Here is a 26,461-nt window from a genome sequence, read left to right on the forward strand (position 1 = left end):
GATATTCCTTTTTATCTTAACATTTATGGTGAATAGATCATTCTTCCAGTGGTGCAAGCCTGTTTCCCGTTGGCACTTTCTGGTGTTTTGCATGTTCTTGTTTTGTGTAGCAGTGAGTGTCACTTTAGCTTCTCCCAGCCCCTAGTTTCTCTCCATCATTGGTATCTTTGTCATTCAATTTCCCATCCACTGCAGAACCTTACCCTATTGTCTTGTAGACAGATTCTGCCTGCTTTGAACATACCAGAATAACCTTAGCTAAGGCACCAAATGGATGACCAGCTTTGTCTTAAACATGGGTGTTTTGGGCCATTTATGTTCGTTACATTGTATCATAATAAATGGTTCAGTGTGGCACTGTGAGCGGGGAGGTAGCCTTGGTAATTGTGAGCACACCTAACTTCTGCCCCTTGGCATGCTGCTGGAGGTTAGTTTTTATAGCTGGATACCGGTCTCTGGCTCCAGAACCTTTGCTGTAGAAAGGAGAGGGATGCAAGATAATGACTTGGTTATCATTTCCAGGTCTCCTTTTAGGCCTTCTTTCCTCTTCCAGTGAGAAACTGAGAGGTTAGAGGTGAAGAGGGGGTACCAAGGCAGTTAGACAGAGCTTGAAAGGTGGAGATCAGCTACAGAAGTATGTGGCCTGCAGAACAGGGAAAGAGGGACTAAATGGGGAAGGACTTAGAGGAAGAGATGAAAAAAGTGGTAGCTAGAGATGTGAGTGGGAAGTGAGGATTAATAGACCAATGGGAATGTGTGAACAGAGGGGAGGACTTTTGGAATTTTAAGATCTCTTCTACTGTGCATCACATGTAGTTTGCATGCGTAAATAATATAAAACTTTTTCAGGCTTTATGCTGAGAAAGGCAAGAGCATAGTACAGTTCATACTAGAGGAACTCTGATGGGTCACTGTGGTTTCATACAAAGCCCATAGTGCTGAATATTGTAATTTAGTCATGTGGCCAAATGGCTACTTTGTTTACAGGGCAGAAGGTATCTATTCCAGTAGTTAGAGGGTACCTACTGAGCCTGTTTGTGATGGACTATTATCATTAAAAGGGCTGCATTCATTTTTGGGTTTTACCCATGTTCTTATCCATAGGACCAAAGAAAGAGAAAGACATCATGGTTTGCAAGCAGTTTGTACCTGTTCTGTGCTTATTGTACATTGGTTTAAATGAAGGCAGAGAGGACAGGACAGTGGTGACTTGGCCTCATCTTGCTTGGTCTAGCCTGCTACTTTGAAGGCAGCATTCTCCTGCTGTCACTTGCTTTCTCTGGATGTGTCATTAAAGATACACATATTTGTGTGTGTGTGTGTGTGTATATGACTTTGCCTTGTTATATGTGTGGATGAGTATTGTTATCATGAGGGTTCAGTTATTGCAACGAAAACAAATACCTTACACATACAAAGAACAAACCATATGTAATAAAGAATTAGATGAATAAAAATTCGAAAGAAAAGGTTTAAATAAAGTATATGTAATTGTAAATGATGAAAATATGGAATGAGAAATCCTCCTCCAGGTCGAGGCAGGATTTCTCTTCCAAAGCAACAGATTGCAGCCAAGCACCCAGATAACAATCGCAAGCAGGCACATCAGCCCCGAAAGAATGGGCAGGACACGGGCCATCGAACAAACAAAGGAACGGGCCCGGACGAAATATCGCCAAGCCCGAGCATTTCCGCCCTGACCACCTGTGCTGGAGAAATGGAGAAACTAGACAAAGGAAGAGGAGCCAGCCGAGATAGCCATCGGCTCCAGGATGGGTGCCACCACTCCACCCTAATGGCCCGGACCAAAATGATATCAAAAAGACATCCTGGACCTCTTTACATATGAGGAGCCTCTGCCCAACGTCTATTGACCCTATTCTCCAGTGCCAGGAAATCTATTCTTCGAACAATCAAGAACCTCTTAGCAAAGGGTGCCTGCTTGGAATTTGGCCTCGGGACACAAACTTCCTATAAAAACCCAGGCCAAAGGACTCTCAGGCGTGGATTTGGGAGCATCTATACCTTGCGTATAGACCCTGTCCACCCAGCGCTGCGCTGCTTATTTTATTGTGGTTTTTTTCTCATTGTTCGAATTTATTATTGTTTGATAATAAATTTTCTCTTTTATATAACCCGAAATTGCCTTTGCATTTATAACACATACATTTCCATGAGTTAAAAAAAAAAAAAAAAAAAAAAAAGATTTTGCAGATGGTGTTACTATCTTGGAATCTCAGTGTTTGTATTTAACAGATAATGCGGTTTCTTTCACTGCAGACAGCAACACACAAGAGGCAGACAGCTCCCCCACATTAATCCAGCCATTAAAATCAAATACAATTAAAAGTGAAGTAGAAAGCAGCAAACATGGTAGGAGGAGCAGTTTACGCGGGTTTAAAGCTATATGAAGAATGAATGGAGAGGAAAAACGAGGAAATGTGGGGGTTTTATTTAGTTAAATCATATCCTCTCGATTACAAGGAATAAATGACTTAAGGTCAGACTGAGCCGAGGACCAAGGGAAATCCCACGTCCCCCTGCCGCGGCAGATCATGGTTTGGAGCCAGTGTGCTGCAGTGTAAGTCACGGAGCAGGAGGCTGGGGAGGGCGCACTGATCCCCGCGGGGGTCCCTGCCGCAGCCGGGATCCTGCGCCCACTGCCCAAGGAACCCTGCGGACCCCGCCGCCTCCTGCCGCACCGGCCCTGCGGAGAGTACGACGGAAGCCAAGATTAAATTCCGCCACACCATTAAGTGGAAAGCCTTGTGGAAGAGCGTTCCGGTTCCCGAGGCGTGTAGGAAAGCTTCTCTCACTCACGGCGATGGTTATCGAGGCGGTGAGCCTCCTTGGCAGCCCCCTGGCGCCCCCGCCCGCAGCGCCCCCCCGAGCAGCGCCGGCGGCTCCCGGAGCACAGCGCTCCCGCTAGGCCGGCGCGGGGCCCTTTAAGAAAGCGCAGCACAGTAGCAGGGGCCGGCCTTGCCCCCCGCAGCCCGCAGCGCTGGAGCGGCGCTGGGGAATAGGAAGCAGTTCCTGGTTTGGATCCGAGAGAGCGCACGTAGCAGTAGGAACAGCAGAGCCGCCGCTGAAGCTGGAGCAGCAGCAGGCACCCCAGCTCCGCTCGCTTAGCAGCATCCAGCGTGGGGATCAGCGCTCTGCCTGGCTCCCGGACACGGGATGGACGTTCCTGAGCACTGAGCTCAGCGGCTGTAAAAAGCAAGTAGGAAAATATACATCTGGATAAAATTGGTAAGTCAAACTAATCACATCCTCTTCCTTGGACTGCAGTTTTTCAGTCTCTTAATTTGTAATGTTCTTCGCAAGCTTTCTCTTTCTCTCTCTTTTTTTTTAAATTTTTTTATTTTTAACTTTTAAGCAGAACAGCTAGGAAAACATGGAAGCAAAATAAAAGTGTAAAAAAGCTTTGACGATTTGTCAGTGTTTGTGCTCTTATTTTTTAAATCCTCTTTCTACATAGAAGAATTGCTGCAGAAGTGAGGAAGGAGAAACCAGCAAGTGGTTTTGTATGTGGGGATACAGAATGCTAGTAAGAGTTGTAATTGGCTTTTCCTTAGGACATTGATTAAAGACAATGATTAAAGATTTCAAAAAACAAACAAATAATAAAAAAAAAACCAACAAAACAAACCCCAAGTTTCAAAAAGTTTGAAATGACTTGTCATTTACTTTTACAGAGTAATCACAAGTCTCGTGTTGAAGTCTTAAACGTACTGAGATTTGTACAGTAAGGAGAATGGACTTTTAAAAACTGTATTGTTAGTGTAAATTTGGGAGCCAGAGTATTGCTGGGCAAGTGTTGTATATATTTGTTTCAATTTAAGTAAATCCATCGTCAGCCCTGGGAGGGCGCAGAGACAGGAGATGCAATTTCCCTCATGGCAGATAGAGGGCGCTGTTGCTGCACCCGGCATCAGCCTCCCTGAAATGGGGAGCTGGTAAAAATCCAAGTGGAAAATCTAGTGGGGGCGAGATGTTTTAAACCATTAAACCAGTAATTTTTCATACGAGTGCAAAGCTATATGCATAGAATCCACTTGGATCTGCCAATGTTTTTAATTTTCATTCCCTTAAGTTTTGGGGGCATTTTTTTTGTTTGATATGAAATTATCTGAAATACAAAAAGAAATATATTAGAGCCTGGTTATGACCTTGTTATCTTTTCTGGAGCATGTTGTGAAGTCATTCTGGATCAAGAAGTGGAGAGAAAGTGTGGAATCTCTTGACAGAAATGTTACTTCGGTAGTGGTGTGGAAGATGAGGAAGAACTGTCACTCAGTGTTGACCAAGTTGCAGGCTGGAATTGGACATCTGACATGGGAGCATATCCTTTGTATCCAGTACAGATGTACAGCAGAGGTTAGAGATCTACAAGTGACTAAGACCTGTAAACCCTAGTGACTGAATGGCATATGGTCAAGTAGTTTGGGGAAGGGGGAAGGATCATGTCCAGATATACAGCTTTCCATATAGAAATCCCAGTACTGCTGCAAGAGGCTGACAGCTGTGCCATATTTCACCCATGTAATCAAAGAGTTAGAAAATGCAGCAATAATCTGTTCTTACCTTTGTGTGTGTTTACTTGCTTATGTATCGCCTGGGGTGTAAAATATTCTTTGTTGTGGAGTAGGAATTTGGGTTTACTTAAATCATAGGCTTTAAAAGGAATGAAGGTATTATTTTAACCAATGCAGCTCTCTTGTGAGTAGAGAATTGACAGTGAGAATTTTCAATTTCCCCTCTGATCCAACCTCTGTTAGAACTTGATGTTTCTGTTGTGACCCAGGGCTTTGGTTGTGCCTTGAACAAGACTTTTCTGTCTGACTGTATTCCTGTTGCTTACAAATCACTTGCAGTGGAGTGGAAAGATTTGCAGGTTTTGAGTCCTTAATGTGAGACATGCTGGGCAAAGCAGATTAAAAGAACTGAATGACCATATGGAACACAGTCATATTCTGACTATAATTATTATGCCTCATTGAAAAGTTTAGAGTTCTACTACCTCTGTTGAATCAGTGGAGTATGTGAAGAGAAGAAAACTTTCTTACCTGCAAGAGACAGTAAAACACTTATTGTGCAGCAGTGCATTCTTGCTATATTAGCGGTTTTTCAAGAAAAAAACAGCCATTTCTTTATACTCCTTATGCTTCATTAGACATCCAGGTATGAATGGCCCTGGATCAGAGGAAAGATTTCCCTCTTCAGTTCCTCTCTGAACTAGCAGGTATTAGTCAGGTGTCTGACTACTGCCTTAGTAACTTATTGAGGAATTTTTTTCACTTCTCTTCAAGCAGATTGCAAGTTCATTGAAAATTGTAGAGCTATCAGACACTCTGAGATGATACATTTGAATCTAGCAGATGCTTGTCTTCATAGGAGGCTAATTTATGCAATCAAAGTGTCTCCTCCACTATCACTGATGTCCAGCTAAGCTCTTAAAAGCTGCATCTCTCCACTATTTGTCTGCATTACATGTTTAATATGGCAGCTGTAGTTGTTTCAGTTTAATTCTCCTATTTGCCTATATTTCAAATTAAAATCTTTTCTTCAGAAATGGAGAAGATAGTGTGATGTGCCAGATACGATTTTTACTGTGTTTGGAAATTCACTTTAGTATTTGTTTTATTTTGCTCCCAAGTGTTTTGCTTTGAGTTACTTTGTACCTGGGAGTCAACACTGTAAGTCTGTCTGCAGCTGATGCTAAGGTACAGCAGAACCCTGCAGAGTTCCCAAAACATTAGCTTAATATGACATATGCATGAAATATTTAAAATGTAAAGGGATCCTCCACCTGTATTTATGCTAAATTAAAGAAACAGAGCTTCCTTGAATAGCTTTTTTCATTAGAGACCATTAATCTTTTTACTTGCCAGTCAATACTTGGGATGCTGGCAGTGGTATAAATTCTGTGACTGCCATTGGAGCATTTAGCTCCTCCTTGCTTACACTGACAGTAACTCTGCTAAGTGAGTTTAGCCAGAGCAAGACTTGTGATTACTCAACAAATTTCTGTCAGCTTGGTTTCTAATATATTTTTTGTCATTGTTTCACAGAGCTTCAGGTTAATTAATCTTTGAGCATCCTATAATAGTTTACTTGATGAAGCCTACTGCAAAATCCTTTCTCTTAGAATGTTTCCAATGTTATGAAATGCTGGATGATACCACAGGTTATGAAGGCTTGTAGGTGCTCACACAGCTGTGGTGAATCTGGCCATGTTCTTTGTTGTAGGTAAAGCCTCTTTCTGCTTTATATCACAGAACTAGGACCCCAACTTAAAACCGCAGTTTCATATCAAAGACTGACTGTACTGGTAACATAGTAACTTTTTTTCTTCAAAGAGAGATTTTGCATACTGGAAAGTGGTCGGTGTGGTTTTATGTTTGATTTATTTCCCTGTCTCTACTTTAGCATTTGGAATGCCACATTTTCCACTGCGCATGGGACAGGTTTATCTGTGTAAGTGGAAACCTCTCAATATGTTGTCCTGTGCAAGATCAAAACATGTTAACTTGCACAGAATACAAAGGAAAGTAAATAAGATTTAGTAGCTTTGAAGGTGAATATGGAAGGAATTGATGCAGGAATGTGTTCCCCAAAGAATATTTTCAGCTCTATGTAGCTAGGCCTGACTCTCCCAGGGAGACTACGTCAGATCTGTCAATACTCATGTGGATAAGCACCCTCCAAAGAATTGATTAAATTTCATCTTCGCATATGTACATCTGTCATTTCATGTCTGAGACGATGTCTGAGCTTTTCCTTTTATTATATGTAATTCCAAAGTTCTTTTCTTCTTAGCCAGGTTCATCGGAATCCTTGGATGCTTCAATCTCTCCTTAATCTCAATCTATTGTTGAGAGTATTATTTCTGAAATGTAAAAATAAGGAACAAGAAGTCTTTAAATTTTTTTAGGCACTCTACCAGTTTAATTATGCTTTCAAAAACATGGTAGTGACCTAATGTATCATTAAATTATCACACTTAAATACTGCATTTACCTTGCCGGCCAGTAAATGAAGCAATGATGAAATCCCTTTTGTTCTTTTTGCTACTCCCTGAAACCTGTGAAATAATCTTCTGAGCATTTGGCAAAAGTATGTATCAAGTTGATAAGCTTTGTAGCATGAAATGAGGAAAAGAGGCAGGAATTTTTAGCTTTCTAGGGACCAAATAAGGTACTGCTGAGATTCCCTCCTACTCCTTTTTCATAAATTCAAGACCATAGATTGTAAAGATTCCATATGAGAAGAAAAAACCAAGGTGACAGCTGGCAGTGCTATTATTTAGTAAGGGCTGCACTTCCTCAGTGCCTTCATTGGAAAGAATAAGCTTTATACTCAGGGCTGTTTTTTACCATCTTTGTCAAATTGTCCCTTTGGGGAGGGAATGGGGTAGGGTGTGGCATGGAACTGATTCACAGTGCAGCTTCTTTCAGTTTTGAAATTGAGCAGAGATTAAAGTAGTTCAGAAGTCTTCGTCTCTATCACTTTTAGTTTCCTGCTGTCACACATTGTTCCCTTTGAGAAATGTGACATGGTGAGAAATGGGGATGAAAAGTTCTTGTGTTATAATTTTCAGTTAATTAAAAAAATAAATGCCAAATCCCTTACAGCAGTGGCCTTATAAATACTCTGTGTGTGTGTATGTGTGCCTGTATGTGCATGCCCACACCAGTGCTTCAGTCTCACATGCTTTTGACAGCGCATTGGAAATTATCATGGACTTTTAGGTTCAGGACTTGATGCAGGGGTACAGAGAAGGATGGAGGAGTTTGTTTGTTTTAGTACATCTTACAGTAGCTGAAGCAAACCCAAAATAAAGTAAAAGCTTTAGTGTTTGCCTAAAGATGGCAACATTTTTATTGTCTTTTTTATTCTTTAAGAAAACATGCTTAAAGGCTCAATTTTTATGTTCTGGTAGGCAAGCAAAATATTTTTTCTGGAAATTTGATACTTTATTAAAATGAACACTTACTTGATTAAATGTGCCAAATTTGTGTGTGCTAAAAGGCAGGAAGCTGGGTTTGCTGGAATAGAAAGGTACACTGGCAGCTGGAGCTGAACTACCTCTGGGCGCCCTATCTATTAAGTGCAGATCACAGTAAGCTAAAGGATTATTATCTTCAAAAAATCTTGGACAGCCTCACTGGTGAATTAGATTTCTTTTCCTTTCCTTTTAAGAAGGTAAAATTAATTTCTTTTGGGTGAAGGCTCTTAAACTGACAGATTTGAAAGACTGCAGTTTCTTTGTTCAGTCACAGAATATGTGGTGGACCATGGCTAAGTCACCTTCCCCAGTGCTGCTCTCTAGTTGCATGCTTTGGGTTAATCAGTGGATAAAACCGAATATTTAGCATCTTTCTGTTTTTGGTTTCTTTATTTTCTTTTTTTTTTTGGGGGGGGGGAGGGGTTTGCCAGCATTGCCAGATTCTTGTCAATGAGTTGACTCTTTAGATTTTGAGATGGCTTCTTCTTGAATCTCATAAAGTTTTGCTGACAGAAATCCTTGTGGATCTTTTTTGATTCAAAAAAGTGACAAACTTGCTCACTTGTCAGGACAGCCTTGATCAAATGGAAATGGTTTTTGGTCATCATCCATAATAGATTCAGCCTAGTGACCTGAGGTAGAAGGACGTATTGTATTCCATTACCAGCCCTGTGAATCATTCAATCTCCCGCTTTGAATGTAGCTTTTCAGTGCTCCACTTGTATTACACAAGCCTTGTGTTTTTAGGCTCTGCATTCTTTTCCTGATTCAGAGGCCCCTTGGAACGTTTCATGTGGGCTTTTGCATTAAGCACATCTAGAAATCAAAGACTCTGAACTACAGGTGGTTTCTTTCAGAATGGGACAGAGGGACTGTGTATGACAGTGGCACAGGATTTGTTGTAATACTGCAAGGATGTGTAATAACTGTAGTGTAGAGTAAACCTTTTAGCAGGATACTGTACTTTTTAAAAAGAGATACTGTTTTTAAATATTATGCAAACTTGTACAAAAGCTTTGTATTTTTATGTTTGTGTATATGTCTGCTTCCTCTTTTCACTGAGATTTAAACAATGAAAGTCTTTTAATTGTATTCCCTAGGAAGAAAATTAATTTCTGTCTATGGAGAACTTGATCATAAAAATATATATTTGTACTGGAAGCTGTTTTTCACTCTTTGTGCTGGTTGTTTTTTAATGGCACACTACTCAGGTTATAGTGTGAAACTTGACCAGGTAGTTCCAATGTCCTGTTTCTTGTTCACTTCTCTAACAGTTCTTTCATCATCTAATAATATAAGCATTTGGGTTGGAAGCCCTTCAGGGATTTATTTATATTGAACAACCTTTTATTTTTTATTTTTCATTTTTTTTTCATTTAAGAAAAATATCAAAGAACAAACAAGGAATTCTAGTGATGTTGGGTTTTAGGCAGTAATGTTATGCTTTTCCCAACCATCCGATGTCATGTTTAAGGCAACTAACTTATAGGTGAAATTAAAATGGAAAAATGAACACATATGCTAGACAAGCTGGTTTTTTCCTGTTTCATTTACCTTTTCAATGTAACTTAATTAGGCGGAGGGAATGAAACTACTACAGTGCTTCAACTTTGAGCACAATAGAGAGAACAAGAAAGTGGCTGTGGAAGTTTGGAGACTTATGCTTTTGCTTGCTACTTGGACTTCATGTCCCATGGCTCAGTCAATCAAAATAGCTCAGAGAGAAATTTTCAGTTTCTCAGCCTAAGAACAAAATGACATGAATAGTCAGGCATCTAACGTATAACATTCTTTAGGAGAATATAGAATTTCATACTTCAGAAATAGTTGTACTCTCTTGGAAGTCTTGTCTCTCATCTTTACTCAGTGATCAACAGAAATCTTTTCATATTTCAGAAGAATTTGCTAATCTGCACAGGGTACTGTAAGGTGTTTTAATAAGAAAAACTCCTTTTTAATGCTCTTGCATGTTTTAACATGATTTCTTTGGGAACCAGAGCAAAAATCAACAGAAGTAGAGTTCTAGTACAGGTACCTGCAATAATATGGCTGTTTTTCCAGTTCAGTCTTTAAGTTATGGTTCTTATTTTCCTTCCTTTTTTTCCTTCCTCACTTAATTTACAAACCTCTTTGACATCAAAAATATTCTAGACCAACAGGGGACCAGTGCAACATTCTCAGCCCTTAGAATTTCTTGTAGGATAGCTGTCATGGGGAGCTGGTGGGTTACCAAATACATACAGGGACTCTGCTTCTGGGCACCACTTTGTATGGGACATGAATGAAAAATCAGCACCGCCAAAAGAACTTCTGCATTAAACATTTCTGTTATTTTTTTCAAATGTGAGAGATCAGATATGGTAAACAGTGTTGATGTGTGGGGACAGGGTTAGATAGCTACTGCTGCACAACAGTATATAATAAATGATGTGTATTTAAGATTATATATGTCGATGAATAATGGATACATGCAGGTATGACAGTGATCGTTACTTTGTAGTTGTACAGTTTGAAGGACCTGAGGTGGATTTGATTCTACACATGGCTGCATGTGTGGAAGGGATATACATGAAGTTATCATGCTGCTTGCTTTATTTCAGACACTTATCCCGGTGTCTGAAACTGTGATTTATTATGCTGTGATATGATCCAAAATAGAACCACAAGTCACTGTAGCAAGTTTTTTCAATCCCCTGGGAATGTTTGTCTGGCTTGAATGCATGAAACTGAAATGTGTAATATTGTGCTGCAGCTTATAGATCAACACTGACTCCATTTGTGGGAATGAATGAATACCTCATGTTTGATGAGAGAGTACAGGAGAGTTCACAGGTGATTTCTTATGTTACAGTGCTATACTTTTCACGGCTTTTCAGCTTCATGTGTTTAGTGTTTTCCTGTGTGTAGAATAGGGTGGTATTATGCTGGGCTTTTCAATATAGAAATAGAATGTGAAGAGATTTCTCCCTGCTGACTCTTTTTTAATGCCTTCAGAGACTTCTTTCCAGCAAAACTTAGGTCAAGTCTAAAAAAGACAGGTGATCATTTCTATATCCACTTATACATTTCTCAGCTATAAAACTTCTTTGTTTCACTTGAATTCTTCCTGCATGATCTTCTTTTTTAATTTTCTCACTTATTTACCTCTTTTTACAGTTCCTTTGACAGCTTTAACCTTTGGATGCAAGTCAGTGAAAATACCTCCTAACAATGTAGTTAACTGATTGCATAGTAGGTGGGAACGTTCAACTCTATCATGCTTCTGGAAAGGTGATCACAGATGTCATGGAACTTTATTCCTGTTTCAATCTTCCCTTTTAACCCAATTTTTTACCGGAAAATATATAAGTACATACAGGTGAATAAATGTCATTCAAAAAAACTTCCATAAATTTGCTTAATAAAGAAAGTAGACTCACCCTTATTCCAACTGCCCTGCTAATATTACAGTTTTAATGTACCTTGTCTCTAGTTTTTATTTATTTAGCAATCCTGTCTTGGCTCAGCAGAGGATGAGTTGTGCAAGACTGAAAGAGATCTCCTGAGTCATGGAGTACACCATTTCTGTAATTGCAGGAAGTTATGTTGCAGGATTCCCTTAGTTAATTTATCAGTCTCTGTCTCAAATGACTTTTGTTCCTGTTGCTTCCTATTGGGATGCCATTCAAGGACCTCACTTCTCCAATGTTTATAAATCTGCTTCTAATTTCCAAACAAAATTTTTCATAGCCCATTCATGCCCATTTGGTTTTATGCCAACACTGCTCTCTAAGTTTAATAGATTCTTCCCCTTTCTTACAATCCTCCTGTGGTCTAAGAGGATTCTTGTCTTTCTCTGTTTTCCCCTAAGAGGGAAGATAGTAAAATTGTGTATCTCTTCATTATGTTCTTCATTATCAGTGTCATTGTGGTTTGGTTTGACAAATCATTTATACTGAGAGCTTTTTAACCTCAGTTCTCAGACAGAAGCAGGAAAAGCTGGCTGTTTGCATTTTCTGAGACAGACATTATGTGTAACTTTTGTTAACTCTGAGGCCTGGAGGATGAGATGGGGAGAGAAAGTGGCCTGCATGTTTCTGCATCTGTGGAAAACTTTAACTGGGGACTTTTTTGGGTTTGAGGATCTGGTACCTGGGATAGCCAGGCATTCATCCAGTTCTTTTCATCCAGTCCAGTTCTCCCATTGCTCTATAACAACCGGGGATGCAGCTCACAAATGAGTTTTTGAGGGCAACTTTCCAGCTGTTTCCTCAGAAAGAATGAGGCAAGTGGCTCCCAGAGCCCCAGACAAATGCCTGGGATCTTTCTTCTTCAGAGTGCATGGACAAGAAGTGGCTGAGAAGAACTGAGAGGCCAGAGGCTGATAGGTGAAGCCAAAGACCTGCTGTGGAACCTCCTGCTGTCAGGATCCCACACTAAGCTGCAATTGAGGGCGGGCATGGATGGGAGAAAGAAAGCTGAGTAAGGTTTGGCATGACCTCAGTATATTCCATGCAGCTTCCCTCTCCAGGCAGTACTTGATGGCATCATTTACAAGATTCTTCAAATGCCCTTAAACTTGGTAGAAAAAACTGTATAGTCCATTCAGCATGCTGCTCTATACTATCATTTCTGTGATGATACTGATCTTAAAGCAATACCATTTAGGAAGGATGTCTCAAGACAGCTTTTTATTTAGCAGAGTGTATGAAAACCAGGACCTTTTGCAGGGAAGTACCAGTCCCAGGCAAGATGTCTGAAGTTTACTGGGAAATTTTGGTGCAGCAGGACAAAAGACTGAGAGGAGGGAAAGCCAAAACCAAAGGTCTGGCTCCTGCATCAGAGCACATGGTAGATGGTAGGTAGGCACAGCAGTTGGTGTGAGAGTAGTGGGACTTGGGTTCAGATCTATCACCTTAAGGAGAATATAGTGGTTCAGAGCTCTTTTGAAGTTGTTGTCTGCATTTTTCTGTGTGTGTTTAGGTTTTTTTCATTGACTACCAAAGAAAATTTTTTCATTAATTTTTCCAAGAGCAGGTTTTCAGATATTCCCTCTTTTATTGTCTCTGCCACTCCTGTAGCTAAGAGGTATGCACTCACAGCTTGCTGCATCCTGCACTCCTTGTATTGTTTGTATTGTTATTAATATAAATTGCTGGCATTTTACCATGTAAGATAACTCTGGAATCCTCCTGGAATGAAGTTCCTGAGACTGGTGCAAAAGAATGTTTGGGATTTTTTTCCTGATAGCTAATTCAAAATAAATACTCTTCCTCTTTTTCAATAGATTTATTTAAACAGTCTTACTAATTAATCACATGAGGTGCTTATGCTTTGATGACCATAATAAGATGCATTTTAAATTTGCTTTGATTGTGTTCAAAGAAGCAGAACCAGCATCTTTCTTTTCTCATCCATCCTAATGAACTTCAGCAGGAGAATCTAAATTTACAAGTGAATGTCTCTAATCAGTGTCAGCATAGACTGAGTAGACCTATCTGGAGATGCCCTTTTCAGAACCCAGCACGCTCTTCTGTTTTACAAAAAGGCTTGTAGTCACTAGTTGGTTCTTTATTAGTTTATAAATAGGAATGGTGGTGATTGACCCTATTTATGAAAGAAACTAATCTAGTTGAAAATCCATTTTTTAGCTCATATATATCCTTATGCTTTGAGTGCATTTTGTGATAGTCTCCCAAGATGAAGTTATATTAATTGAACTATATGTACACTTCTATTCTCTCATTGGAAATATGTGACAGAATTGGGAGAGGATGCCTGACTATGCTCCCTGCGTTATCCAGGCACTTCTCCCATGGAGATAACACAAGTTTTCCACAGCTCCTATGGCTCAGTTCAGGAGGCACAGTGAGTGTTCTGAGCCCTCTGTGCAGGCAATAGATACTGAAGGAGTTCTCAGGACACTAAAAAAGAGAAGGGTGGTTATGCTGTTGATGCTTGGTCAGTACTTGCAAGGATTTAGGAGGCTGAAGTTCAGTCATACACCAAAATATGGCTTCCTGAGGACTCTAATCAAACATTAATAAACAGTCCCTCTCTGTTTTCTCTTTTTGTCTCCTCACTTGTTGCCCAGAAATGGAGGAAGAGAGTCATGAATCTGAGTTCCGCTGGTTATTCTTGTTAAAGCTCTTTGGTCAGGATTAGCTGTACTTTCTCAGTCTGTAATCCTGGGAAGAAGTTTCATACAGGACAGGCAAAGCCAGAAATAAATATGCTTTTAAAAGGCCATATAATGTCCATAGAAGGAAATGGCTGCATTCAGCTTATAGTAATGACAAAATTCTTGGCTATTACCTTTCACCTGTCAACACCCTCCTGGCAAATGTGACACTGAATATATTTAACAGGTTTGAACTCTGAGGGCCTGACGATGAACATTCCTGCTATGTTTTCTTTAATTTTTTAGTAACTGTATACATTTGTGATACACTGAGCATACTGTGCATGGTACTGTAAGCCTTGCTTGCAAATGCAACTCAGTTGTTTGTCTAGATCTTGCAGTTGCCATTCATTCATAAGGACAAGGCAAATGACCAAAACCATTCCCAGTGTCTTTTTGAGGAAGAAACAGACTGGGCACTGAGCTCTTCTCTGTGGTGATGAGCAATAGGACTGGTCTCTAATTGGTGCCAGCATAGACTGAGCAGAGCGATCTGGAGATGCCCTGTGCCAGTGAATGGCCTGAAGTTGTGTCAAGAGAGGGTTAGGATGGCTGTAAGAAAAAGGTTCTTCATCCAGAGGGTGGTTGGGCACTGGGACAGGCTCCCCAGGGAGGTGGTCACAGCATCAGCCTGACAGAGTTCAAGCATTTGGACAGCACTCTCAGGCACATGGTGTGATTCTTGGGTTATCCTGTGCAGGGCTAGGAATTGGAGTCAGTGATCCTGGTGAGTGCCTTCCAACTCAGGATCAGACAGTGTGAAAGTTTTAGCTTTCTGTATGTGAGCAGTGTGTAAGCACACAGCAACACTAATGCTGCTGAGAGTTTCTTTTGAAAAGTAATGCAATAGCTTTGCTCTGATATGAGGAAGAATAGGTAACATGGTCTTAGCAGAAAATAAATGCTTTTTAATTAAAGAGATCCACATATAATGAAAGCATTCTGTTGTGTTTATTTTGGGGTTACAGTTTGTTTGTTTATTTATTTTTTTGCCATCTAACACTTCATATATAACCTGGGCATAGCCTGAACAACAACCTGATAGTTTATTTTTAAAAAAAATAGCATCTCCATTTATCAAATCAGGATATAGTGCTTTAAACTGAAAAGCTAGTTAAATTGTCAAAAGACAGTATTATGAAGGTTTCATTGCTAAAGAGGCTTTCAGTTACAATAATATTTTTAGTAGCACTGGTTTTTAGATTAGTTTGGGGATTTTTTAACTCTCTGATATTAGCAATCTGAGATTTCATTTCCAGGTGATTTTTGTCCTGCTGTTCAGTGGGAAAATTTTTCATTCTGAGTAAGGACCTTCTTCTAAATATTTTTGTCGATGCTCTTTTTGTTATCTTTCCCCATTGTATGTTTGAGATACATTCATGGGAGCTTTGTGCACAGTTGACTGCTTGGTCACTTCTGATGTGCTTCCTGGTGACAACACCAAAGGTATTTAATGTCTGAAAAAGGCTGGATTGCCCTTGACTTATGGGCAGCAGCCAATGCTGAGTATGGAGTCAGAATGGCCACACCTGCTATCAGGTGGAGGTACGAAAAATCTTGTAGATCTCATGCAGGACTATATTTAATGTGTGCTATATAAAGATTATTCCTCTGAAACACAACTGAATTTCACAATTACATAGGAAATAGAGTGGTTCTTTTTTATGGTGGCTAAGTAGAGTTGGCTGTCAAACAAAGCTGGCCCAAGTCTTGTTCTACTGTTATGGTTTAGAGCTTTGTTCAGACTATTTGTTATGCAACACAGAAGTTTAGCTGTTTCAAGATTATCTCCTTGATCAATTATGTGAGTATGTGCTGGGGTGACCCTGGCTTCAGGTCAGGTGCCCACTACATCTACTCTGTCACTCTCCTCAGCTGGCCATGGGAGAGAAAAATATAATGAAAGTCTTGTGGACTGAGATAAAGACAGGGACAGATAACTTGCCAATTACCATCATGGGCAAAACAGACTCAGCTTAGAGAAATTAGCATAATTTATTACAAATCAAATCAGAGTAGGATAATGAGAAATAAAACCAAATCTTAAAAATACCTTCCTCCCATCACTTTCTTGTTGTACTTGACTCCCAGTTTCTCTACTTTCTGTCTTCTAGCAGCACAAGGTGACATTCATCACACATTGTCTCTTCTGCTCCTTCCTCTCTAGGGAAAAGACTCCTTATAATCTTCCCCCGCTCTCATGTGGAGCCTCACACATGGGAGACAATTCTCCATGAACTTCTCCAGCTTCCTATGGGCCGCTGTTCTTATTGAATTGCTCCAGCACAGGTCCTATGGAGGGTCAAAGGTCCTGTCAGCAAACAATTCCCATATGTGCTCCTCTCTCAATGGGCCTACAGGTCCTGCCAGGATCCTCTTCCAGTGTGGGCTTCCCATGGGGTCACAGTCTCCTCTGGGCAACCACCTGCTTTGGCATCAGGTCTTCCACAAACTGCAGGCAGATATTTACTCCACTACAGAACCTCCACAGGCTGCAGGTGGATCTCTGCTCCCTTGTGGATTACCATGGGCTACAGAGGAACAGCTGCATTACCATGGTCTGCACCATGAGCTGCGGGGGAAGCTCTGATCCTACACCTGAAACACTTCTACTCCTATTGCCTTTGGTGTCTTCATTACTTTTTCTTGTGCATATTCTTTATTCCAGATGAATTTGTCTGTTTCACAGTTTTTATCCTCTTCTCCAATGTGTTATCCCAGAGCCATGACCAACATGGCTGATGGGCTCGCCCTTGGTCAGCAGTGGGTCTGACTTGCAGCCAGCTGGCATTGGCTCTGTCAGACACAGAGGAAGCTTCTGGCAGCTCCTGTACTGCCTGTACAGCTGTCACCGTACTGCCACACCCCTGCCAGTGCTATCAAAACCTTGCCACATGAACCCAATCGAGTCTAACATTCAGACCTTGTTTTTGCTTGAAAATATTTCTACAAGGAACCTTCCTCTTGCTAGATGTGCTTCATATAGAAGACAGAGATGAGGAATATATGTAGACAGAACTGTTAGTTTATGAAAATGGCTTTAACCTGGTCACTATTCTGATTCATCTTGTGAAGTAGGAATTTCAGTTTTCTGGAAATGAACATGTTGTCATTTCAAGACTGGAGATGGGTACAATTTCCTTAATTAAGTTTTCTTACAATCAGCATGTATTTCTGCCTGTGATCTTCTTTTACTCATTACCAAGTCTTAATTTGTAGAGAGTTTCCTTTTTAAGTGGTTTTAAATGGAGCTCAGCTTTCCCGAGGCAGGCTTCAGTGACACTTTCTGGGCACTGTTTACTGGGTCTTTTCTTTATCAACACTTACTATTCCCTGCCCAACTTGTCTGAACACAGTCTGGTTCCAGTTCTATAACCAGAGAAGTGAAAACTGACAGCAATTTACCTTTTTTTTTAATTAGTATATATCTGTAAGTGACATCTATATACCCAACCTGGAAAAAAAAAAAATCTTTCTTATCCCAATTCCTTTGAACAACCCAAAAGCAGGTCTTCCTTCTCTCATTTTAACTTCAAACGTCATTATAATTTAATTAGGAGCATGTTCTCTTATGCAGACAGAGATAATGATGAGTAACTGATTGTACTCCAGTCTACTTTTCCAGTGGAATTTGCAGAAGAAACTATGCACTACTGCACTCTAGTTATTTTTCAAGAGAATGGCAGAGGGCTTTGTGACTCCTGCCTTGCTGACTCTATATTTGGCTTTGGGATAAGGCAGGAGGGAATATAGCTCACCAATAGGTCAGAGGATGGGTTACTTGGATTTCTGGTTCATTAAGTATATCTTTAGGCTTTGTTGATGTGGTGTGGAATAGCAGTATGTGGTTTTGAAGACAGACTTGCTGCCCAACTTCACCCAGTCTGTCTGTTCTGGATGGGATTTATACCTCATCAGAGTTGGTGCCTGCACTCTTACTTCAGCTTCTCTGAAAGTCTATTCTGTCAAAATCCATGTGATTTATTTCTGTATAAGCATCTTTTTGGGGCTAATTTTTTATCATATTTGCCTTGTGTGTTGCAGGGCATTTTTCAATGCATGTGGCAGTTTCCAAAAATTGACAATCTGTTGTCTCTTAGTCTCTTCTTTCTCTCCCTGAAAGAGTCAGTAGCCTTAAACTGGTAGACTCCATTGAGTTAGGGAGTTTTTAGGATGAAAGAAATATAATACAGCAATAAAAGGAGTGAATTAGTTTGAAAGCTCTCTTCGTAATTAAAAGAGATGAAATTCACCTCTCACATTCTTTTGTGAGTATAAGATTCTTTGTTTAGGTTAGAAGATTCAAACTGTTCAATGAAAAACTTCCACTCCTCCTCACTTTTTTCTTGGGTGGCTACACATATGCACATGCACATATACACATAGAGATACACAACCTCTGGACAGTTCATGTACAGTTACCTCTTCAAATCATGCTGTACAGGAATGTTTTTCTCCTACCTTCTTCTGGCCAACTTAGCTAGAATTTAGATGTCTGAGTTGTTCAAAATGAAAATTTAGGGTACTTAAAATATATTCCATGGTTTTTGATATCTTTTATCTGAAAAATCAGAAAAGCTTCCATAAACCCCAGATGTCTCAATGTTATTTTTTCCTCCTTCACTTTTTTATTTTTACATATGTCACATTGATGGAATTGGTGCACGGAGTATGTAGAAATGACCCAGTGTCCTAGTTTAGGGCAAATCAGGAAGGAAAACTCCAAATGGGGATCTCCACAGGGAAATGCCCCTCCCCACCAACAGGTCCGGGAAAAGGGAAAAAAAAAAAAAAAAAAAAAAAATTCCGTGGAGAGAAGTGGAAAAAGCTGTTTATTTAACAGAAATTGAGTAATATTAAATAATAAAACCTCTTGCTGTTCGATGGGATGGTAAGTCTAGGAAGAAAAGTCTTTTTTCATGTGGTGTAGCTTGGCTCGCTCAGGTTCTTATCAGTCCCTCCAGCGCTGGAAAAGTGCCGAGGCCCAGGCCCCGGTGGGCCACAGGCGTGAGCTCCCGGGGTTTGGCTGGGTGTTCAGTCCAGAGCAGGCTTGCACAGATCCAAGAAAATTGAAAAAAACAAAGGTCCAGGGAACTCCTCTGCCTCAGCTAGCTAAAACTAACTAAAAGCCAGAGAAAGCTCTGTCCCGCTGTCTGTCTGTGCTGCAGACAACACAGTCCAGGAGCGGGGTGTGTGGGAGTGATGTTTTCCTTAACACACTGTGCGCTTCTTCTTCCCCCTCTCTTGCTTTCAAAGACAGTCTTAAAGGTGCAGGACTTAATATATAACATAAACCAGACGATTGGGGATACCAGTATCATAAAGTCACCCCAGGACACCCAGGCAGACTTTTCACATCTTTGTTGTCTTCATATATTCCCATTCCCATGTACATGAGTTTCATTTGAAGGATCCTCACCTCTGTTGCTTCCAATAATTGTGAACTAATTTTTTCTCTTGTCATTACAGATAATGAGAAGATACTACAGATACTGTCTTGCCCCTATGATATTTTTTCTACCCTCGGCTGAAGTTTTACAGGCATCAGATTCCTTGCAAAGTAGAGAGAGAAGGTTTTTTGACAGCTCTGCCTCTGAACAGTACAGGGCTTGGCTGAATTTTACAGCCTTAAAAATCATACTCATCTCATGTAGTTTTTTCCCGTGGACTGTTACCTTTTGAGTTCCATATTTATCTGGGCATGAATGACTGTCCATCTTTGTCTCATAGTTTTTCTTCTGTTTCATTATTTTCAGCTGTCCTTTTCAGGGATTGTTTTTCTACTCAACTTGAACAGCTACTGTTTTTGCCTATCCATGTTTAATGTTCTGATTGGGACCTCATAAAATATTTGTCCTCTGAGAATTTTTGGCTCTGGTTGCTCTTCCATTATCACCTTTCTTCCTTTTCTTCTGCATTTCACATTTTTTCCCAGATTATGCTTATCTCTGTGCATTCAGGCCTCCTATCTCAACCTTCTATGTAGAGAAATAATATAAATGGTATCGATTTGCCAGAAGATTATTCCCAGGAAGAAAATAACCCTTCACATGTTACCTTTTGAGATAATCTAAGACCATCTAGCTGAAATATCACTGCTTTCCTGTCCTACTTCACAGAGCATCACTTGAGTGGATGAATTTATAAAACTTGATATTTTAAATAGGTAGTACTTGCTCTAGAGAACATAATCAAAACATAAACAGTAAGCTTACTCTTGGCCAATAAGTTTTAATCCTGAAGTATTTACAAACAAGTAGTTGTTTTGGTGACATGCCATGTCTCTGTGAAATGATATTGCTGTGCAGAGGCAGCACCAGTTGATTCTGTGCTGTGACAGATATGGTATTGAATGCTTTTTATTCTTATTTTCTTCTGTCTCTAACCATTAGTATGCATGTTAGTTGATGCTGAAAGGATGTTATGGAAAGCAATGGCAACTTACTAGTGTAGTGTTTTGGCACCATGGTTTAGAATAGGAGATGCAGGATGTACACAGACAGATCTGAGCTAACTTTAGTCGGGAGAGCTTAGAGATCAGTGGCAAACCTGTGGCATCTTGAACTTGAAAATGTTAGAAGTCAGGTTACTTATACAGGTGGCTATGCAGGCTTAGCTTTTACAAAAGGCTCTGCTGTGATCGCTCAGTGCTATTTTACCCAAGTAACCTAAATTAAAGTTAGAATGTCATGACTTAAAGCAACACAATCAGATCTTTCGTTAAAGCTAGAAATAAACATAGTTTCTCTTATACCAAGTGGATTTAAAAATACCTCACTCTCTTCTGTCTGTTTTCATATTTCCTTATTTTATCTCTGCAGGAAAAGTCTCTTGTTCTTCCTGTACCTCAGTTCCTCTGTGCCTGTCAATTCTTTGTAACTTGAAGTTTCAGATATGTGATGGTCTATGGCCAAATGTGTCATAACCCCTTTACAATAGCCTCATTAGCGTTCACTAACACTGACCCCTTCACCCAATGACTCCAGCTGTATCAGCTTCTTTATGGACAGAGCAGAAAATGCATGGAGAAGAGTTGGAAGTTAGTCGCTAGAGGATGACAGAGCAAAGGGGTGTTCTGTGTAAACTTCAGTGGTCTAGACTTAGACTGGCAACTGGAGAAAGCAAAAGATGACAAGCCCAGTCTGTTCACTCGGCTACAGTTGTACAGTCAAAAATCATAGTAATGTAAATACCGTTGTACTGCAAGAGAGAATCCAAAATCGATAGTGGTAAAACTGAAAAAGAATGGACATGAGCATAGATGTATGCAGATGTAAATGCCCAATCAGTCGCATTGTCACTGAGAAGTATCTTTGCTGTTACCATGGACAGATGATAGATTGACATTTTAACAATAGTACAAAATCAATTGCATGTGGCTTTTTTGGCAAACTTGGTCCACATAGGTACTTCTTCAGGCAGCAGAATCTACTGTGTACTCAGCTGGATGTTAAACCTCACATGGTTTAACCAAATCCTCAGATTACGGGTCATAGGCTCATGAAAAAGCCCAGGTTGAAAGGGACCTTGAAAAATTATCTGATCTAACCTTTTATGGAAAAGGAAGCCTAGATGAGATTATCTAGCTCCCTGCATCTTGGAAATCTCCAATGCTGGGGTCTCTAACATAACCCTGTGGAGGTTGTTCCTGTGATTGACTTTTCTTACTGTAAAAAATACTGTTCTATATAGTTCTTAAATCAAGATAAACAGTTTTTTGTTTGTATGTAATGGCTGATTCTGCTAAGCTTTAAGGATAATCCTGTGTAGATTTTTCGTTTTCCTTTCCTAAAAACTCCTTTCACCTTTACCCAAGTCTTGGATGGTCAGAAGCTACAATTTTTCTCCCTTTTCTTCTCTCTCTTCCTCTTCCTTTCTTCTGCTTCTGATCATAACAAAGATCAGTAACAGCATGTAACTGAATTGAAGGAAAACAGTTTCAGAGTGCACATTTCTTTTCCTTAAACAGCAAAGGATACTTCTGGAACTGGTTGGTCTGCAAACATTTCTTTGATCCTGAAACCTGGTGCTCTCCTGCAGGACTTTAAATTTTTGGATGTTTTGTTGTCGTGCTTGTCCATGATCCTTGAAGTGCTTAAGAGTAACAATGAAAATTTTGACCGTTACATTATGCCTCTAAACACAAAGGTCTTAAGAAATAGCTTACAACTTGATACTTTTCACAGTAAGAACATACTTAATACTTTTTTTCTTTTTTTTTCTATATGGTTTTCATATCTTCTCCAGCTTTTCTAAAGCTGTCATCCTCTGTAGAAATGGTATAGAAGTGATAGCATGACAGGCATTAAAATTAGCATAACCCAGAAATCATTTGCCTTCTCCTGTGGTGTTTGAGCTTGGAAAAATGGTCTAGATTACTTGCAGTCTGCAGGCTTCAGAATAAAAGTGAGTTGTGCTCTTTAACTGATCTTTGCTTAGAGGACAGAGCAAATGCAAGCGCTGCTTGTGTGACTGAGACCAATGCAGCGAGTTGGAAAATCTTAAACTGTTCTTCTACTTGAATTTGCTCTCAATCCCTTCATAAAGTGTTCTTTTCCTCTTGGTACATGTGGCTAAATGTATTTAGGAAAAAATATCTGTCCCCAGATTTGCACTTTGATCGGAATGTTTTGGTGTAATTTTAACCCTGCTAATCAGGAGTATCCAATAGCAGATCTGAAAAATTGGCATAGATATTATTTGGTGTGTTTTATTTCTCAGTGTTCTAAGCAATGCATAGTGTTTCTTTTTGCTTTCAGCCTAAGCCCAAAAAACTCACCAAAAATAGTCAGTCCACCAGAGCTATATGACTGGAAACTGAGGAGTAACTATCAGGTTTTGACAATGAGACTTTGTAGCTGCAGAGAACCCTTTCTTCCCAACTCTGTGAGGTCATTGGGTTTTAGGTGTATCAATATTTGTCAGTGGTAGATTTCTGTAACATTTGATTTCTGTTGGGAGTTTCTTGCCTCTTCAGAACTCATAGAGATGTCCAAGTCATTGTCTTCCTGCTACAGAGCATTTTTAGCTGAAATAATTTCTTGTTGCCACAAAGCAAAACCAGCTTTTTATTCTATGCCAGAATTCCAGTGGTGCCTGCTAAAAGCTCCTTTAATGCCTGAGGCTCTTGTCATTCTGTTAGTGGGTTAGAAGTTGGAGGGACAAGCATATAGATCCTGTGGCACAGCTTTGGAAAACTGGAGATTAGATTCTGTGGTTTTAGGGTCATTGAAAACCTTAGATTGGTAGCAGCAATCAGCAGGCAGAGTATTTGTTCACATCTTCAATCCTTTATTTCATTATAATGCTTTAGAAAATAATTGTTGTCTTGAAGGAAGACACCTTACTGAAAAGCACTGTTTGGGTTCCAGTTGAAGTACTAGTGGTTTAAAAGCATAGAGAAGCCATCCAAGACCCACAATGTCACTTCAAAACCTCGATTGATGCTGTCATATATAGCAAAATGTACAAAATCCTCCATTGTTTCTATCAGAAATTATTGGATTGCTTTATGAATGTCAGAAATTCCAGGTTATTCATACAGTTGCAGGCAAACTGGTTAAGAGCCTGCAGAAGCCTCTGTTTTCCAGACTTATCCACTGACCTCACTCTGGTTTTGACTCTTCTGGTGTTCAGAGGAAAACAGATTCTCACATTATGTCTTGGGGGATGGTTGCTCCATGATTAAAGCATCTACATATCTTTCAGGGCCTTGGTCTCCATGGTTTAAGGCAATTCTGGTCAATATGTTGCTTCTCCTTCTAAAAAAAAAAAAGAAAAAAGAAAAAGAAAACAAAATAAAGGAAGGGAAAAAAAAGGCTACAGCTGTTCCTGGATGTCCTGGTTTCAGGAAAATTAGGGAGAAAACCTTCAAATGGGGTCCCTCCAGAAAGTATATGCAAGCGGCTCCTCCCCCAGCTGGTCTGGGAAAAGATTTCCTTGGAGTAAAGTGGAAAAAAATGTTTATTTAACAAGCAAAGTATCCACAAGCATAAAAATTAATAATATTAAACAATAAAACCTCTCACTGTTGAAAGAGATGGCAAATTTAGAAGTCCTTGTTGTGGGATGTAGCTTGGCTCACTCAGGTTTTTATAAGTCCCTCCAGTGCTGGAAAGTGCCAAGGCCCAGGCCCTAGTGGGCCACAGGCAAGAGCTCCCAGTGTTTTCCTGGGTTTTCAGTCCAGAGCAGGTTTGAAAAGATCCAAGGAAAAGGAAAAAACACTGGGGAACTTCTCTGCCTCAGCTAGTTAAAAATTAACTAACAGCAAAGGATTGCACTGTCCTGCTGTCTGACTGTGCTTCAGGCAACAGTCCAGAGAAGCATACAGAGGAGTGAGTGCCATTTCTGAAAACAAGCTGTGGCTTCTTTCCCCACCTTTGCTCTCAGAACCAGTCTTAAAGGTGCAGACTTGATGTGTAACATAAACAGAACAGACAATTGGGGATACAAGCATCATAAAGTTACCTCAGGACACTGGAATATACTATGACTTCATGTCGGCATGAAGTGCCAACCTGCATGTGGAATGGAAGAGTAGCAAGAAAAATTACTTCTGCAACTTGGGTGGTATTTTTTGCATGAGAAATATCACTCTTTTCTGACCGCCAAGCTATTTCACCCAGGCTCTTAATCTGTTTTGTATACAGAGAAGTGCTAGGAATTGCACGTGTTTGCCTGTGTGAATAAGCACCCAGTCACTTCTGTCCTGGGATGTATGAACATGTGTTTGTGTTCTTCCTCATGGATCTGAGAACTTCATACTATGATGCACGTCACTGGACAAACCCACAATCACATCCATGTCTCTCTTCCTTTCAACATAAGGAGCAGATAGTTTTTATTTTGAGCAGGAATCATGTATCTGGGACCTTAAACATGCTTTGATGTTTTCGTTGTTTTTTAAAAATCCTTACTCAGCTGCTGTGTTGTGAAATGTGGCTCTGTCAGAATCTCCTGAAATATGAGGAATTTTTTTCTTTTTTGCTGGTCTGCAGTGGGGTTTTGTGACCTCCAACCTATATTTGTACAGTACATCTTATATATGTTCATTAGTGAGACGTCGCTTTGCTTCCAGGAAATGCATTCTTTTGCAGAGGGCCATAGGGGTAGCTTTGCATTTTTATGATGAAGATGGGAAGATAAGGTTTGTTGCTTATTCTTTTTTTCTTTCTTAAAACTCTTACTGTGTCTTGTCCCTGCATACAGTTGAGGCATCCTAAAAAATGCCTGAGATAACACAGAATTCAGCCTCTTAACAAGCATTTGCAACAGACTATTAGGTTTATTTTTTCAAAGTTTAGAACTACTTTTTAAATCTTGGCTGTTGCTAAAAAAATAAAAAAATAATAGGCTAACACCAGCAGGTAAGAAGTTGAAGACTAAGCAGTTTTCAACCATATCAAGATGGGGCTAAAGCAAATATTAAAAAAAAACCCCAGTCTTCCATCCAAGTGCATGCAGACACAATGTTTCTGTGCAGTGTTCCTAGGATACCAACACGAAAATGATGAATTTCTAGTGCTTAGATATAGAGGAGTAATTTGAATAGTTGCTTCTTCCTGCACAAACACATCCAGGTTCTGTAGGGAGTAAAATGTTCACATTCTTAGACGTTATATTTCATGTGGAATGCCCCCGCCCAAAGAGGCGAGGATTTGATTTTAGACGGGGAGTGTTATGGTGAGGGGCGTGGATTTAAGTCCTGGGAGGAATGGACTCTGCCCCTCTGCCTTGGGGGATGTGCCCTATAAGCCCAGGAAGAGTTACTCCCCGCCCCAGTCCCTTATAAACTATTAGTCCAGAACGCTCTACCCTTCTTGTGTTGCTATTCCTTATATTCTGCTGCATTTATTTTAATAATTCCTCCTATTGTACCCATATTGGTTTGTACCCCTGAGACTTCTCTCTTGCTGTATCCCTATTGGGCCCAGAGCCTAAACGCCACCCTTGCTCTACCCCATAAAATCCACCACCCTGCCTTTATTCTTGGTTCTTTGTCTCCGGTTTATGCTCAGTTAAATCAAATGTTGGTGGCACCCCAAATAAATGGATTCCCAAGTTTGACCAAACGGGGGCCTATCTCATTTATTTTCCACATCGATCACCAGTGGCTGCATCCTCCCTGGACATGATGTGGTTGCAGCGCAATGCAACATTTTTAATAGGAAATGGGGAATTTATGTGGAAACATAAATTATGAGGATATATTATATATATATATATATATTATAATATATATAATAATAATAAAAAATTATTATTATGAGGAGAGTTTTCCTCAATTCAGGGGA

The 26,461-nt window shown here is 40.0% G+C and overlaps 1 protein-coding gene across 5 annotated transcripts in view; it reads left to right on the forward strand.

The window, feature by feature from the left end:
- Positions 1-2,504: 2,504 nt before the first annotated feature.
- Positions 2,505-26,461, forward strand: part of DAAM2 (dishevelled associated activator of morphogenesis 2) — a 221,564-nt gene continuing 197,607 nt past the window's right edge. For 2 of the 5 annotated variants that reach the window (XM_086869245.1, XM_086869260.1), the window contains exon 1: positions 2,933-3,249. The gene's annotated coding sequence lies outside the window, so the exon portion shown is untranslated. Of the gene's footprint in view, positions 3,250-26,461 lie in introns of all 5 variants that reach the window. The other 3 variants (XM_086869239.1, XM_086869254.1, XM_086869274.1) reach the window with 3 other exon arrangements.

Source organism: Cyanistes caeruleus, chromosome 2 (genome assembly GCF_971803275.1).
Source record: "Cyanistes caeruleus chromosome 2, bCyaCae1.hap1.1, whole genome shotgun sequence".
NCBI lineage: Eukaryota > Metazoa > Chordata > Aves > Passeriformes > Paridae > Cyanistes > Cyanistes caeruleus.